Below are 15160 nucleotides of genomic sequence, written 5' to 3'. Positions count from 1 at the left end.
TATCAGTTACTTTTGTGAATATTAGAGATAATGTTTAAAACTGGCCAAACTGTTCTGAAAATTCTGTCTCCTTTATATTTGTGAAATTGATCCCTTTTTCAGTTCCCAATATTATTACTTTGCTCAGATTTACATCCTTTCTTGCCTGCATTACTGTGACACTCTGATAAGTAGTTCACTCAACAAATCTTGAAATTAAAAAATCCACAGATCAGGAAAAGGTATCAAATTGAGCCTCCCTACACCATTCTGACTTCAGTTGAGGCTCTCACCAAATGAAATTGTTCTAATACCTTTCAGACTTATTTCTCTACTATAAGTTTATTATACTTGATACCTTTTACAGTATAGTCTACATCCCCACAGAGTTCATTCACATGACCAACCAAGCCAACCTGATTATTTCATTCTTTCTGCTAAAACATTGCCATCAACTTCTTACTGGAAGTAAAAAATGACTCACAGGCAAGGACAGAGGTGTAGGACTCTTAACTGGTAAACAATGGGGAAGATCATACATTAGGTCAATGTTTTTAAGAAGGAAGCTGACTACAGTGAACTGTTAAACATAACAGTTTATGCCATTTTTAAAACTGTTGAATCCGAGTGGAGCGAGTAAGCTGAGCAGTTCGCTGTTTGCGTCTCGGAAACCAGTAGCGCTTGCAGCATGACTGACCAACTGACTGAAGAGCAGATTACAGAATTCAAAGAATCTTTTTTACTATTTGATGAGGATGGTGATGGAACTACAACAACAAAGGAGTTGGGAACTGTAATGAGTTCTCTGGGGCAGAATCCCACAGAGGCAGAGTTGCATGACATGATCAATGAAGTAGATGTGAATAGTAATGGTACAACTGACTTCTCTAAATTTCTGACAATGATGGCAAGAAAAATGAAAGACAGAGAGTGAGAAAAAAATTAGAGAAGCATTCTGTGTATTTGGTAAGGATGACAATGGTTATATTAGTGCAGCAGAGCTTTGCCATGAAGAGGTTGATGAAATGATCAGGTAAGCAGATATTGATGGTAATAGCCAAGTAAACTATGAAGAATTTGTACAAATGATGACAGCAAAGTGAAGACATTGTACAGAATGTGGCTACTTCCTTATACAAATTTGTTTATTTGCCTTTTCTTTTTCTGTAACTTATCTGTAAAAGTTTTACCCCTACTGCCAAAAAAAATGCGTGTATAATTAGGACTTCATTCCTCCATATTTTCTTCCTTTATCTTATTGTCATTGTCCTGAAACCTTATTTTAGAAAGTTGATCAAGTGACATGTTGCGTGTGGCTTATTCTGGATAATCCTTTCTGCACATATAAACTTAGATGGAGTTGGTCAAATGAGGGGACATCTGAGTTATGCCTTTTTGAAGTAGTTTTCCTAGGAATTGTCAGCATGTTGTTGATGAAGTGTGGAGCTGTAACTCTGCGTGGGTATGGAGTCAACAATATGTACTTAAAAGTCTCACTATTGCAAAATGGGTGTATTATCCAGGTATTCGTACACTATCTTTTTGTACTGCTGGTCTTGTACCAGAAACATTTTCTTTTATTGTTACTTGTTTTTTAAACTTTGTTTAGCCACTTTAAAAAAATCTGCTTATGGCACAATTTGCCTTAAATCCATTCCAAGTTGTATATTTGTTTTCCAATAAAAAGTTACAATTTACTTCAAAAATTAAAAAAAATTAAAAACTCTGTTGTTTTGTATATCCATGCTTTTTTGTTTTAATTTTCCTACAAGTTTTAAGACTAACAATATTAATTAGGTGCTATAAACTATAATTTATATCTTGCTTTATTTTGTAGCTAGTTCTCTGCCCAAGCTTACACTTGTAATTTTATCAAATTAATAGTGGTTTATAATAGTCTAATGTGGTGTACTTACAAATCAAATTTTCTTATTTTTCTTCCTCATATGATTCTGGAGTCATAGTTTAATATCAGCTTTATTCATTTAATATAAGCCTCATCTATGAAAACTTCCCCAATTTTGCTTTCACTGTACTGTAGACAACTACCAGGGAAATAATCTAACATACATAACATAATCGTATTCTAGGTCATCTAGAAGACCATCTTATAATTGAATACTGCTATAGGATACTGTCAACACTCACATTCATATATATATTTATATTTATGTTTACAAGCATGCTGAAACAAGATAGTTCTATGTTGATTTGGGGTTGATTTGGAATAAAGAAGTTAGAATTTTATAAATTTTATAAATTTAAAACATGAGGATGATGTTTGCTCCTTTTTCATCAACTATCTGGTCAATCGAAATATTCTGAGAATCCCACCTCTGTATGTAAAAAAAATTCTGGGTAGTTAGAGTAGCAAGTGAAGTGAATAGCCTATAGCATAGAATGAAGCAAGAATCATATTTGTGTGTTGAGAAGCAATTTAGTTTCAGCAAGGCAACCTGGTACATAACATTAAATTTATGCTTTTAATTTATTAGTCTTGTTATTTATTGTTTGATTATATAATTATATAACCATTATTAGTCTCAAACATGTTTCTACATTTCTCCACTCTTGTTCATTTTAAGTAATATCATAGAAAATTGATTTAAATTAATATTGAAGGAAACAATTTCCCTTTTATAAAAGTCTGTAATAAAAAATCAAAACAATTTACTAACAGACTATAAATATTATTCCACACAAAAAAAATACTAGGACTACTTCAGGGGAATAGCCAATTAAGGGGTTAGACAGGAAATAAATAAGATGTGATCATGTCCTTTTCATATGTCATAGAACAAAGAATCCACCACAGACTAATGTGGTCATGCCAAAAGTACATAGGATTGTCAAAAATAATAGTAATTATGAAAAGATGTACAATTTATAAGGATTCATGAATTAATTAAGGATACTAAGAGATTCTTGTACTCCCAGTATTTCATACATAGAAAATCGACTCCATACTAACAGCAATAAAAAATAATAATTCATCATTTCTTTCTACTTTTCCTGTATGAACTATGTCAGGATAACCAAATAGCCCTAGTTTCATGAGAGGGCATTCACTTCTTTTGCACAATAACTATAGCAAATCATAATTTTACCTCTACTGAAATAACATCTAAGTGGAGATTATCAGTGAGTGAAGATGAGATGGAAGACTAATATGAAACTTTATGCTTAGCCTGATGTCACCTGACTCTAAACTTTCTTATCACTATCTTCATAATTATTCAGTACTTTTTGTTTTAGCTGACCTAATAGGTGCATAGTGGTAAAGCACTGAGATCGTAATTTAGTTCCTGGTAGCTAGTGGCATTGAATACATTTTCTTATGCTTATTTGTCACAACATATTTGGTAAAGTATCTCTTCCAATTCTTTCCCCACCTTTTATTTCTTACTGTTGAATTTGGAAAAAAATTTTAAAAAACGTATTTCTGGATAAGAGTTCTGTATCAAATATGTGATTTGCTTAAGTAGTCTACATATTATTACCTGGCCCTTTCATTCCCTTTACAGTGTTTTTGGCAAAGAAAAGGTTTTTGAATTTGATGATCAATTTATAAATTTTTCTTGTAAACATTGTGATGCAGTGTCAATTTTAAAAAGGAAGATAATCTATTTTTTGTAAAAGATTTATATTTTAGTTTTACATTTACATCGATGAGCAATTTTTAGTTAAATCTCTGTGTAAGAAATGGGTCTTAGGTTGAGATTCATTTTTAAGAGTATACATGTCCAACGGTTCCAACAATATTTGACATAAACAATCTTTTCTCCAATGAATTACTTTTGCACTTTTGTAAGAATAAAACAAGTAGAGTAAAAGCGAGAGGATGATGGACATTGAGAGAATAAGGAAGAAGGAGAGACAATGGTGTCAATGGATTATCTATTGCCACGCTGCAGCCCAGCAGGGCTACCGTGTTTACACTGCCCAACTAACTCAAGGATATGCACAGATTCCCCAGGCATATGGGCAACAAAGCTATGGAACTTATGGACAGTCTAATGACGGCTGTACCCAAACTCAGACCACTGCCACCTATGGGCAGATGGGCAGATTGCAGATGCAACTTCTTAGGGACAGCCTCCCACTGGTTATACTACTCCAGCTGTCCCCCAGGTGTATAGCCAACCTGTCCAGAGTACAGCGCTGGTGCTTATGATACCACCACTGCTATGAGAGTTCATTCCATCAGTGACCACCACCCAGGCTTCTTATGCAGCTCAGTCTGCATGCGGCACTCAGCCTGCTTACCCAGCCTATGGGCAGCGGCCAGCAGCTACTGCACCTGCAAGACCGCAGGATGGTAACCGGCCTACTGAGACTAATCAACCTCAGTCTAGCACAGAGGGATATGACCAGCCCAGCCAACGCTATGGACAGAGTAACTACAGTTATCTCCAGGTTTCTGGAAGCTACCCAATGCAGCCAGTCACTGCACCTCCACCCTTTCTTCCTACGAGCTATTCTTCCACACAACTGATTAGTTATGATCAGAGCAGTTACTCTCAGCAGAAAACCTATGGGCAGCTGAGCAGCTATGGACAGCAGAGTAGCTGTGGTCAACAAAGCAGCTATGGGCAGCACCCTCCCACTAAGTTATCGCCCCAGACTAGATCCTAAGGCCAGGCTCCAAGTCAATATAGCCAACAGAGCAGCAGCTACAGGTAGCAGAATTCGTTCCATCAGGACCACCCCAGTAGCATGGGTGTTTATGGGCAGGAGTCTGGAGGATTTTCCAGACCAGGAGAAAACTGGAGCATGAGTGGCCCTAATAACTGGAGCAGGAGAAAAGGGGGATTTGATCGTGGAGGCATGAGCAGAGGTGGGCAGAGAGGAGAGCTTACAGTGGAATGGGCACTGGAGTGTGAAGTGGCTTCAATAAGCCTGGTGGACCCATGTATGAAGGACCAGATCTTGATCTAGGCCCTCCCATAGATCCTGATGAAGACTCTGACAACAGTACAATTTACATGCAAGGACTAAATGACAATGTGACACTTGATGATGTGGCAGACTTTTTTAAGCAATGTGGGGTTAAGATTAACAAGAGAACTGCGCAATTCATGACCCACATCTACCTGGTCAAGGAAAGTCCAAAGGTGATGCCACAGTATCCTATAAAGATCCAACTCCCAAGGCTGATGTGGAGTGGTTTGACTGGAAAGATTTTCAAGGAAGCAAACTTAAAGACTCCCTTGCTTCAAAGAAGGCTCCAATGAACAGCATGCGAGGTGGCATGCTGCCTCCTGAGGGCAGAGGGATGCCACCACAGCTCTGTGGAGGTCCAGGTGGCCCTGGAGGTCCTGGGGGTCCCATGGGTTGTATGGGAGGCTGTGGAGGAGACAGAGGAGGCTTCCCTCTAAGAGGCCCCTGGGGCTACCTTAGAAACCACTCTGGAGAAGGAAACGTCCAACATCCAGCTGGAGATTGGCAATGTCCCAATCTGGGTTGTAGAAACCAGAACTTCACCTGGAGAACAGAATGCAACCAGTGTAAGGCCCCAAAACCTGAAGGCTTCTTCCCATCACCCCTCTAATCCCCAGGTGGTGATCGTGGGAGAGGTGGCCCTGATGGCATGCGGGGAGGAAGAAGTGGCTTTATGAACTGTGGTGGTCCTGGTGGAATGTTTAAAGGTAGTTGTGGAGACAGAGTTGGTTTTGTTGGAGGAAGATGAGGTGGTCCAGAGGGCCGTTTTGGACCTTTGATGGAACAAATGGAAGGAAGAAGAGGTGGACGTGGAGAACCTAGAAAAATGGATAAAGGTGAGCACCATCAGGAGTGCAGAGAGCGGCCCTACTAGACACAGAGACCCCGCAGAGTTGCATTGACTACCAGATTTATTTTTTAAACCAGAAAATGTTTTAAACTTAAAATTCCATATTTATAATGCTGGCTACAACATCATGATTATTCCCTGTCTGTACTTTAGTATTTCTCACCATTTGTGAGGAAACCTTAAAACAAAGTAAATGGTAAAAAGGACAACAACAACAAAAAAAAAAAAAACCAAGTAGCCATGTTCATTTAGGTATATATCTGTTGTATTTATTAGGCTCCATTGATCTGTATATCTATCACTTCGTTGATACCACTATATCTTAATTACTTCAGCTTTGTAGTACCTCTTAAAATTGGATAGTGAATTTCCTCCACCTTGTTCTGTTTTTGTTCAGTACAATTGGTTTCTTTACATATGTTTTATTTTTAAAACTTTTAAAGAGAATAAAAATAATGAAATTTAAAAAACATTAGAAATGATACACAATTTCACTAAACAGGATGATAGGAATTCAACAATGGTTGTTATATTGTGTACTGTTGTCTTCAAATTAGTTGTTCAGATTGCCAAATATAAGCTTGCATAAAATCTTAAGCATTAACTGTTCCTTTCAATAAACCAGCAAAAATCAGGAGTACAATTATCCAAGCTATCGTGTGTGTGTGTGTGTGTGTGTGTGTGTGTGTGTATACAGTATTAGCTTTTCTACTTCCTATGACTTTCCATATAAATTTTATCAGTTGCGTATATCTCCAAAACTTCTGTTGGGAATTTAATTGATATTATATTAATATATAGACTGCTTTAGAGAAGGATTAACATCTTTATTATGCTTGCAATTCATGAGCATGACACGTCCATTTATATCTTGTATTTATTTCATCAGCACTTTTTGCATATTTGGCATGAACATCTGGCCTACACTTCATTGCATTTATACCTAAGTATTTTCAGTTTTAGTAGAACTTTAAAATGTGACATTTTTAGAACACTTAATTCAATTTTTATTTTTTATTAGTGCATGTTTGCATTACCTAACAGCTAAATTAGTTTTGGAGAGTTGGTACATGCACATAACACATCTTAAATCTTTTTTATTGCTTTTCCCTTCCCTCTCAGTCTCTTTTCTTAATGGGTGTTTGAAATTCTTTCAATTTACAATCATAATGTGGACGAGATACATCATATTACAGCTTGTCTCTTTCTAATTCCCTTCACCTGTCCTCCTCTGCCCCCCTCCTCCTGAAATTCCCCTATCCACCTTTTTATACTTGTTTATATTGTTTATCTTAGATAATGTCATGGCATATAGAGGTTACATTTTTGTAGTTACTTGTTTCCTGCACATGGCATATCCTTATTCTTATTTCCCCTTCTCCTCCTCCTCACCCCTGGCCTTTTTTTCAATTGGATCACTTCCATATGCAAGAGATCTGTGTCAATTCATCCCTTTCTATCTATCCTTCACCATTTTCTTTGTCTGTACTTCTTTTCTAATCCTTATTCCTTTTGTTCCTCTCTTGTCTCATTGCTCTGGCTAATGTTTCTAAAACTATATTGAATAGTTATATTGTGTACTGTTGTCAAATTAGTTGTTCAGATTGCCAAATATAGGCATGCAAAAAATCTTAAGAACTATTCCTTTCAATAGACCAGCAAAAATCAGATGTGTAATGACAGGAATGGAAACAATAGACATACTTGTCTTGTTCCTGATTTTTTTTTTATTTTTGTATTTTAGGGAAGGTTCTACAGCGTGTTCAGGGTCTCACTACTACATCAGACTCATAGTGATCTGCCTGTCTACAGCCTCCCACTAGCTGGAATTACAGGCAGGCGCCACCACGCCCAGTCTCAGTTGCCATCTCAGGATGCCCCTGGGGATCGAACCCTAGCCCCTGCGCCTGTTTGCAGGCACTTTAATCTGCTGAGCTATTTGGCCAACCCTTATTCCTGATTTTTAAAGTGAAGGACTTCTGTTTATCACTTTTATCAGGTTGAAATATAGACCATCTTTTCCAATTTTATGCACTGTTTTGATCATGAATGAGTGTTAGACTTTGTCAAAAGCTTTTTCTTATCTAATGAGATGATCATGGGTTTTATTCTTGGCTCTATTGATGTGATCTGTTACATTTATGGATTTGAATATGTTGAACCATCTCTTCAATTCTGTGATGACTCCCACTTGGTCATGATGTGTAATCTTGTGGACAATTTGCTGTATTTTGTGTGCTATTATTTTATTGAAGATTTTTGCATCTATATTCATTACAGAGATTGGCTTGTAGTACTCTTTTTTATTTGGATCTTTCTCTGGTTTTGGAATCAGAATAATACTTGCCTCCAGTAATGAGACTGGGAGAATTGCTTCCCTTTCAATTTCCTTGAAGAATTTGAGGAAATTGGGGTTAAATTTCTTGTAGATTTCTTGTAGAATTCAGCTGTGAATCCATTGGAATCTGGGCTTTTCTCTGTTGGTAGGAGTTTTATTATATTTTTAATTTTGTTTCCTGTTGTTGGGTTATTCAGAGTTTGTATATCTTCTTGACTCAGCTTTGGCATTTCGCATGTATCTAGGAAACTGTTCATTTCCTTTTTTTTTATTGTATCCTGTGGGAATAAAGATTTTGGAAGTAGGTATTGAGGATCTTCTGAAATTCTCTAGGGTATGTAGTGATTTTGCCCTTTTCATTCATTATTTTGATAAGATTGTCTAAGGCTTTATCAATTTTATTTATTCTTTCCAGGACTAACTCTTTGATTCATTTATTCTTTGTATTGTTTTGTACATCTTCACTGCATTAATTTCTGCTCTAATCTTTATAATTTTCTGCCATCTTTGGACTTTTGGCTTGACTTGTTCTACTTTTTCTAGTAGCTTGAGGTGTAGCATAGCATTATTTATTTGTGCTTGTTTTATTTTCCTAATGTGAGCATTTACCACTATAAAGTTTCCTCTTAAGACAGCTTTCATTGTATCCCACAAATTCCACTAAGTTGTATCTGCATTTTCATTTGTAAATGTTTTTTATTTTTTTCTTTAACTTCATCTGTCACCCACTGGTTGTTTAGGAGGATGTTACTTAATTCATATGTGCTTATGCTGTTTTTGTGGTTTCTTTTGTCAATAATTTCCAGTTTCACTGCACTGTGGTCAGATAGTATGCATGGGATAATTTCAACTCCTTTTCATTTACTTGAGCATGCTCTCTGTGTTAGCAAATGGTCTATTTTGGAGAACAACCCATGTGCAGCTGAGGAGTATATTCTGTTGTTACTGGGTAAAACACTCTGTAAAGGTCTACCAAGTCAATTCCTTTACAAGTTTGGTTTAGTTCTGTTATTTCTTTGCTGATTTTTTGACTAGTTGATCTATCTCTTTGTAACAGTGGCATGTTAAAGTCCCCTGTTACCATTGTAGTAGTATTCATTTGACTTATCATGTCTGTTAAAATTTGTCTTATGTAGATGGGTGCTCCTACATTGGGTGCATATATATTTGTAATTTTATCTCTTCCTCTTTCAGTTTTCCCTTAACAAGTATGTAGTGACCTTTTTTATCTCTTTGAATGATTTTTGCTTTGAACTTTATATTGTCAGCAACCAGTAGAGCTCCCCCTGCTTTTTTCTGGTTTCATTTGGCATGGACAATTGTTTTCCATCCTTTGACTTTTAATCTGAATTTCTTTTTGAGTTAAATTTTTTTCTTGTATGCAGCCTATTTTTGGATTGTGTTTCTTAATTCACTCTACTACTTTGTTTCTTTTGATTGGTGAATTGAGATTGATTACATTGATAGCTATAACTGATAAATATTGACTTATCTTTGTCATATCATTTTCCTGATGTAAGTTCCTTACTTTTTCCCTGTTTTCAATTATTTCCTGTTTTGTGGTTCCTTTATGTTATTGTTCTTGAAGCTGTGGTTGTTTCTTTCTCTTTTTAGAATATCTGTCAGCACTCTTTGTAGGGTTTGTTTGGTGGTCATGAAATTTCTTCAGTTATTCATCATGGAAGGTTCTTATCTCACCATTGAATTTGATAGTTTCGCAGGGTACATCAATCTGGGTTGGAAGTTATTTTCTTGGAATACTCAAATACTTTACTCCAAGCTCTTCGTGATTTGGTGGTTTGTGTTAAGAAATCTGTCATGATTCTGATGGGCTTTCCATTGTAGGTAATCTATTTCGTCTAAGAGCTTTTATTATTTTTTTCTAACAGCTTTTAATATTCTATTTTTTCTGAGTTTCTGAGATCTTGATTATTATGTTTCCAGGTATAGATTTATTTTGATTGTGGCTATTTAGAATTCTGTAAACCTTGATTAACTGTCTTTTAGATTCTCTTCTCATGTTTGGAAATTCTTCTGTTAGTACTTCTGCAAAAAGTATTTTTGTGTCACTTGTGTTGTCTCCTGCTGTTTTGTTGACATGTATTATTCTTACATTGTTTTTCGTTGCATCATCTTTTAGCTGTTGAGTTGTTATTTCCTGGTTTCTTGTTATTTATAAGAGATGTTTCCTTTCTTGTTCATTAGCTGCACCACTATCTTCAAGGTCTGAAAGTCTATCTTCAGTTTTGTTCAAGTGGTTTTGCCAAATTTCAATGGAATTTTTAATTTCTTAGATATCCATTTGAATCTACTTTATGCATGCTAATTCTTTCCTGTATTGTTCATTCAGTGTTTCCATCATTTTTCTATTCTCCTCTATTTATTATTTACGTCTTGTTTAGCTATGCTGAACAGTTCTTTCGTGATTGATGTCACTTCTTTTTTGACCTGATAGATTATTTCTTACTTCTGATCTTATTTCTTCTATACCCTGAAGGACTTGTTTCTTTAGTTCAATTGCTATCATTTAAAAGATCTCAGCTATGTGTTTTCCAAGTTCTTGTATGTCCTTTTCTCCTGGATTTGTTCTTCATGGGTTAGAGGATTGAGATTGCCTGTTGTTGTTGAATTTTGGCATTTTTGAAGCTCCCAACACTGACCCAGACTTAGCAGTGGTGGGAAAGCAGTGGAACATCAGTCAGTAAGGTTCCCCATTCAGTGGGGAGCAGGGTAGAATTCACCAATGCTCTCCCTACTAGTAGGTGCGACTGACCAATGCTCTACAAGGCTTCAATGCAGGTGGTAAATGTGTACTGCATTTACCAGAATCTCACGGGTGACCCAGAATCCTCTTACTTTCTTAAAAGGTTGGACTAGTGCCAGCACAAGGTCCATATTGGCATGCTGGGTCCCAAGGAATGGAGCTTACTAGTGTCACACCAGCTTCCCGGCACCCTCCAAAGTTCTTAAATGATTGGACTAAGCATGTGGAAAGATCTGTGCCTGCACACTGTGGTTCCCCTGGATCATAGCTCTCCAGAGTCCTGTGGGCCACCCAAAGCAAGTTATCTTTTTTCTGAACATCCTTTTCCCCTTTTTACTCTAGCTTCTTGAGAATCTAAAGCCAAGAAAATGAGTGGTATAATGCCAATGAGGAGTAAAATATCAGCTTCATACGGCAGCATTTCTTTTAATGTCATTATATGCTCAAGCACCTAAAATAATACCTAGTATGTAGTAGAAGCCTCAATATATATTTGCTATCTCTATGAACAACTGGATGATAGATGAATGCCTTAAAAATCAAAGGTAAGTGTAACATTTAGGATAACAGGAGAGGAAATGGTTTAACATGATGTTCAAGGAGAATGTCTAACCGAACTTTAGGATAATTGATTTGAGAAATATGAAAAGTAAACTTCTAGTTGAACTTTAGGGAAAGCAATGTTTTCATGAGAAAGCTAGGCTTTCTAAGCATGAAGGTGAACAAAATTTCAGAAAACAGTTTGAGAATATAGAGAATCTCTAATAGCAGATCTTAGTAGAAACTATAGAAGAGTTTTAGAAATTTGGAAAGATGCCTGTGGAGATAGCTCAGAGGTATAAGCACCTGCCTATCAAGCACAAGTATCCACATTCAATCCCCAGTACCACATGCCATGCTGGCCCTGGAACCTCGAGCACACTGCACAGGCCACCAAAACTGGGTTTTGGGTGTGGTGGTGCATGCCTGTAATCCCAGCATGCGGGAGGCTGAAACAGAAGGATCACTACTAGTCTGAGCTGTGTAACAAGACCCTATAACAAATAAATAAATAAATAAATAAATAAATAATTGTAAAAAAAGAAAATTGGCAAGAGGTAGAAATATATAGAATGAAATGAATAGGCAGAGTTATATGGGGAACATAGCTTAAGGATTTGGTATTTCTAGATTTCTTATGTTGGCTGAAGTAAAGAAAGATAAAAGACAAATGTGATGATCCTAATGAATTTGAAGTAGATTAGCTGAAAGGCTGTGAGTATTGGTACAGTGCAAAAGAAATGTAGATCTTATAAGCAGCACAGAGAGTGATGAGGCCAGTTCTTCATTCATGTAAAGAAAAGGTAGAGGCGAGCAAACGACAGGGGTTAGCTCCCTCCCTTCTGGTGAATAAGGAGCTCAGAGTTCCTCAGAGTCTTATGTTGAATACCAGGATTCCTTTTGACTGCTACCAAAGGTGAATAATTTAGGAAAACAAGTATCTCCTGCACATGCCCTTTGTGCTTCAGCCATATTTGAGTTACTTGAATTTATAGATATCAGTTTTTCCTAGAATCATTGGTTAAAGAGATTGACTTTTTTTCCAGAGTATATATTAGCCCACTTTGTCAAAAATCAGACAGCATTAGATGCATGGTCTTGTTTGTGTATCTTTTGTTCTGCTCTAGTTAGTGTTCTACATGTTTACTTTTGTATCAATACTGTTTTATTTTGCTTTTACTATGGCTTTGTAGTATAACTTGAAAACCAGTATTGTAATGTCTCCATAATTGCTCCTTTTGCTCAGGAATTTTCTGGTCATTCTGGGCATTTTTGAATTCCATATGAATTTTAGCATTTTTTGTAGCTCTGTGCAGAATTTTATTCACATTTTAATGAGAATTATATTGAGTGTGTAGACTATACAGTAGCAACTTGTTCACAAATGCTTCTTTTTGTGAACAGTTCAGTTCACAAACAGAAATGTTTTGTAAAAATTTGCTTCTATGTGTGAACACCATCCATATCAGGTGATGAACATAAATATGGCCACCTTTGCCAATCATGGAAAGAATTGTTTCTAAACAGAAGTTCCACTGTATTTGGTAATATGACCATTCAAACTATATTATTTCTGCCAATCTGTGAACAAAAGAAGTCTTTTCATTTTTCTTTCTTTTTTTTGTTTTGTACTAAGGATTGAATTTAGTGTCTTACACTTGCCAGGCAGCCACTTATGCCACTGAGTTATCTCCCTAGCCCTCATTTTCTTCCTACAATATCTTTCCTCAGTATTCTATAATTTTCTTTTTAAAGGTCTTCTACCTCTCTGGTTAGGTGGATTCTTAGTTACCTAGTTTTTTGGTGTTTTTTTTTGTTGTTGTTTTTTGTTTTTTTGGGTTTTTTGGCTGGATCAGCCTGCTATGGAGACATGGCTGGTGCAGCATGTGGTGCTGGGACTCAAACTGCAGTCCCTGCACTCACCTAGGATTGCCTAAGGAGGTGCTTTAGTCCACTGAGCTATCTTGCTGGTCCCAGCTACATAGTTTTTGAAGCTACTGTGAATAGAATTACTACCCTGATGTATTTATATGCTAATTTTTGGTGTACAGGAACATTTGATTTTTTGCATGGATTTTATATTCTGACACTGATGTATTTATTTATCACATAAAAATGTTTTCTGGTTTAAAGAATCATAATGTGCAAATAGAATTAATACAATAGTACATAGTGTTTTTTAATAATCTTGTCTTATTGCTGTAGCAAAAGTTTCTGTTTGTGTATTAAACAGGAGTGGTGAAAGTGGACTTAATTATCTCATTTATGATTTTAGGGAAATACTTCTTGGTTTTCACTCTGATGTTGGCCATGGTTTTATTATCTATGATCTCTATAAATGTAAAGTTAGATTATTTTGTATCTCTTTCTATGAGTGTTTTTAACATGAGGAGATGTTGAAGCTTTTTCTACATCTATTAAGATAGTCAAGCAATTTTTATTCTATATTCTATTAATGTTAATTTGATTATGTTGACCAATTTTTATATTCCTAGAATGAAACAAATTTGGTCATGGTGAATTCAGTAGTAAATGCACTGTGTTCTGGGTTTTTCATATTTGGTAGATTTAGTTTTCTTCCTCAGTTTCATGGCCTATTATTGGTCTATTTAGTGTTTTCAAATATTCTTGGTTTAATTTTGATGGATTAATTTGTGTCTAGGAATTTAACCATATCTTCTAGATTCTCCAACACATTGGATATAATTTTGAGGTGTTCAGGCTATGTGATAGATTATGGAGGGCTTGACTATGTGGCATAAACCCCCACAGTCCCAAGGTTGGTGTGACCATGTTTCAGGAACAGGGAGGCATATAGAAGGCTACATGTCCCCTGGCTATTGAGGGAATGCTAATAATCCTGACTTTCTGAGATGAGATAGCTTATATCAAGAACATTTGTCAGAGTACAGGCATTTGGATTTAGAGAAAAATCTAGTTCCTCATTAATTTAATCCTTATCCATCATTTTTTGTAGTTAATTTTCCATGAACTATGTGCTACTCCTCTTCCTGTACTTCTTGCTAGTTAATGAAAGTAAGCCAACCATGGAGGTAATCAAGCCAGTCCACTAGAGGCAAACTACTTCTGGTCCTCTTTTACTCTGAAATTTGTCTCTTTGTCTTTATTTCACATTGTCCCACATAGGTATCTGAAGGTGTAAAGAGACCTCAGTAACTAGCACGTGCATAAATACTTTCACACCTAGAGAGTAAGACCTATTGGACTGGAAAGGAGCAAACATATGTTTGGGGGAACTCTGCCGGACAAAAGAGGAAGCTGGCTATTCAAAAATGTGAAAGTAAGTAGTAATACCACGAGAAAGCTTTTCTTAACTAGTATAATTTATTAATAGAATTTATTAATAGGGGGCAATGATATGTGCAGTTGTTGTGTATGTTTTTGAAATAAGCAGGAGTCCAGGTAGTACTCACTCTCTTTCAAAAATACTGCAAGATATTGCCAAATATAATCTATAGTTCTCATAGACAAGAACTTTGGACACAGAGAATTGCGATAGGGTGGGCACAAAAAGTGAGAATGTTCTATACTGGGGAGGATGATCACCCTGGACACTATTGCAGTATCTAGTTTAGTGAAATCTGTATTGGAACCCTTATGTATTGCAACAATTGCCACAAGTACTACTGCACTCCCTCATTAGGGAAAAGGTGTAGATTATGAAGCAAGTAAAGTGATCTTTTTCTTTGCCCACAGCTCCAAAATTTTTATTTTTATTTTTTTACTA

At 36.2% G+C, this 15160-nt stretch overlaps 2 pseudogenes; both read left to right on the top strand.

The window, feature by feature from the left end:
- The first annotated feature begins 667 nt into the window (after positions 1 to 667).
- Positions 668 to 1082, top strand: LOC111818816 (annotated as a pseudogene).
- Positions 1083 to 3820: 2738 nt separating this feature from the next.
- LOC101578419 lies at positions 3821 to 5794 on the top strand (annotated as a pseudogene).
- The last annotated feature ends 9366 nt before the right edge of the window (positions 5795 to 15160 follow it).

Source organism: Octodon degus, unplaced genomic scaffold (genome assembly GCF_000260255.1).
Source record: "Octodon degus isolate 3935 unplaced genomic scaffold, OctDeg1.0 scaffold00103, whole genome shotgun sequence".
NCBI classification, from domain to species: domain Eukaryota; kingdom Metazoa; phylum Chordata; class Mammalia; order Rodentia; family Octodontidae; genus Octodon; species Octodon degus.
This window is presented reverse-complemented; position numbering and strand designations above follow the sequence as displayed.